At 42.1% G+C, this 3308-nt stretch overlaps 1 non-coding gene across 1 annotated transcript; it reads right to left on the bottom strand.

Annotated features, from left to right (window-relative positions):
- Window positions 1-2972: 2972 nt before the first annotated feature.
- Window positions 2973-3079, bottom strand: LOC122069252. The gene has a single exon (XR_006137416.1). It is a non-coding gene; the product is annotated as a small nucleolar RNA R71 (small nucleolar RNA).
- Between the last annotated feature and the right edge of the window lie 229 nt (window positions 3080-3308).

Here is a 3308-nt window from a genome sequence, read left to right as displayed (position 1 = left end):
CAAGACAGTAGCAATAATAATTCATGATGCATGATAGAGAAAATTAAACAAATAGTCCATGATGCTCGTGATGTAGTTCATTTATTTATTGTCCACCAAATAATACAAACTAAGTCTGGTAAATGCTACCACGACGCATTAGGTTGTATCCTTTGTCTTAGAACTGCCATCGACTACACAAGGATACAAATCCTAGCCATGATTAGAAGCCTGTCGGTCCCCGTAAGTGTCCATGGGTCACCCGGCAAACCCTTGATAACCCCTCCTAGCAGTCATGGCACCAGTACATCATCGGCCATGCCGGATAGGTTCCTGCCTCTGGATACAATCACATCGTACTGCGGGTTTGGCATTCTGGAAAGGCACATCGAACATACCACAATGGGTTATCCAACACCTCAACCCCTGTTGGCAAGGGTTCGTAGCACAGGGAGTGATACCTAATCACATATACGCTACATGCCTTCATAATGATATAGTTAGTATGAATTACTCGTTACCGGCAAGACCTCTGCCACAAAGTGTAATCCATCTCCAAATACAGTCCAGGGTACACGATACCAATGATACCTTTCCTATAAAGTAAAACTTTAGACCATTTACCTAATCTAGCATACATATCATAGTTGAGTATGGACGACGTGACACCGGTACCAATCATCGGCCACGAAGCGAATCCATTTTCAAATGCAATGTCGGGGTACACGATACCAGCGAGACCTTGGCCACAAGGTGCAACTCACGACTACAACTAACTTTAATGCACATAATCAATGCATGAATGCAACATACACATGGCAATCATGGCATCGGTACCACCTCGGCCACACCGGATTCTGTCTCACACACACAACCAAACACACGGCGATCACAGTACTAATACCACCTCGGCCACATCAGATCCCGTCATACATTTAAATAGACAGTTCATATGAATTGCATAAGAATGTAATATAAGACAATCACCATCATCGTGTGAGAAATATAATTAAGTATATTAAATCTACGCATGTGAACAATTCTACAATAATTAAACAATCCAAAATAAAACAACCATCCGTCACTTTGTTGATCTCTGCTTGTGTTAGGGTTCAGCTAAGGCCACCGATCAATCGACTCAATTTTGGTCTTGGGGCTTGTGCGCATCATTGTCCTAGACATAAGTACAATCATACATTAGTATGTGTCAAAAATATCAGGAGGGACCCACATGGATCACCCCCAAAGGGTACAAACAAAATCTATCAGTGATAGTAATGTCACTAGAAACACCCACCAAAAATAGGGAATCTCCATCAGAAATATCAGTCCTATTTATGCCACCAGAAGCAAACCCAATGGATCCGATGGGCTGTTTCTGGTGGTAATTTAGGACAGTCCACCCATTTTGGGGCTTTTCGGCTCATGCCCGATCGTCGGGATTTGTTCCATGGAGTTTGTTGGGGATGTTCCCAGCATCATTCTAAGCCAATAAAATCCTAATTTTACCGACCTATTTGGGAGATACATCAATCGAATGATAGAAACCCTAGTTGGTCTTTTTGTAATACATGTTCTCGGAGCTTACCGGGCTTGGTTCGAGCTCGACAACAACACCGGGAGGGTAGAACATGCATTTTACAACCTTAACATGATTTTTACACTAAGATTCCATCCATACCTAGCTTTGTCTAGGTCAAAATGAAGAGAGAGAGTGGTGGAAGTGAGTGTACTTACCTCCAATAGTGATTCCGACAACTTGGTGACAGTTGGCACCAAGGTAAGCCTTCTCCTTCTTCTTCCCCTTCTTCTTCTTCCTTTTTCTCCTTTTTTTGTCCTTATTTATGTTGGACATAATAAAAATGAGAAAATGAATTCCTCATTTCTAACTTATAAGTTAAAATGGACCTTAGGGTCTGTTTGGTTGGACCCTATTCAGACCAATCGAGTTATTATGACTTTCGGAGCCCGAGAACCCATCCACTTAGGTTTAAAATACATTCACGTCAAGAGTAAAGTGTGGGGGATGATTTGGAATCATCCGATACTATTTATGACATGAGTGGCGAGACCCACAGGCATCGACACCATGACAGCAGCCTATTATGTTCACCAGAAATAGCCCATCGGATTTAGGCCCAGTGGATCCGGCGGCATATTTTTGGTGGTCAAGACTGCAAGCTGTCTTGATTGCTTACTGTCCCATGGCTGGTCTTGTATGGGTGGTTTCCCTCGGCCATGCTCAAGGCCTTTCGATAACTTCGATATGTGCCTGGACTTATGTGTGAGGAGTCGGGTCACTTACCATCTGGGATCAAAAGGTGTGAGTCCCCTCCAATTAGACTGGCATGCGATGCATGAACACTTGGGGTCATCTCTTCCCCTTTAGCAATGGGTGGCCGCGAGCCAAAACCTGACCGTCCTTCCAATCTCCAGTCCGAGACATATCACAACAGTTCAAATTAGATCGAGTCAGGGCACGGGTGTAGCAGATAGTGTTCTGTTGCATGAGTGTTGGGTGGGGTACGTAATAGTGTGAATAAGTTAGAAAGAAGAGATTCAACAAGTAGTGAACCTATACATTTGCTCTCTTTAAAACCTTTCAATATAGGAGACCAACAGCAAAACCCTCAACCTAAATCTCTGAAAGATAGGTTCTACCCTGCTAGAGCATCCCAACCTTCCTGCATAGTTCTACCACAAGCCCAGGGCAATAATTTTGAGCTCAAATCTTAGTACATCACTATGTTGCTCCACTTCCATGGGTTGATCTCTAATGATGCATACTTATTTCTAAGGGATTTTGAAGAGGTATGTGTTCTAATTAAGATCCAACATCTTGCTGATGATGCTGTTAAGCTTAGGTTCATCAATTTTGCATTGAAAGACCAAGCTAAGAAGTAGTTATATGGGTCACCCACAAATTCCATAAACTCATGGGAACAGTTTACAGTTTTCTTCCTTAAAAAGTTTTCCCAACTCACAAGACCAATAAGCTTAGAAATGATATCCTTCCATTTAGGCAAAAGCCTAGCTAGTTCTTTTCCAAACTTATAGAGAGATTCAAGGATCTACTCCAAGAATGTCCTCACCATGGCCTAGACTTATGGCATTTACGTCAAATAGTTTATGAGGGTATTGATTACCTAACTAAACAAATGATAGAGTCTATGTGCCCTGGGAGATTCACTTCCTTTACTGATGAAGGAAAGGCATGGGAATTCTTACTTGACTTAGCTTACAAAACCCATGAGTGGGAATCAACCTAAGAGAGTGAAAGAATAATAGGAAGGAAAGGATATTTTATGGATGAGTTAGTAACCAAGGAA

Source organism: Macadamia integrifolia, unplaced genomic scaffold, assembly GCF_013358625.1.
Source record: "Macadamia integrifolia cultivar HAES 741 unplaced genomic scaffold, SCU_Mint_v3 scaffold562, whole genome shotgun sequence".
Classification (NCBI taxonomy): Eukaryota; Viridiplantae; Streptophyta; class Magnoliopsida; order Proteales; family Proteaceae; genus Macadamia; species Macadamia integrifolia.
Note: the sequence above shows the minus strand (reverse complement) of the source record. Positions and strands in the feature narration are given on the sequence as shown.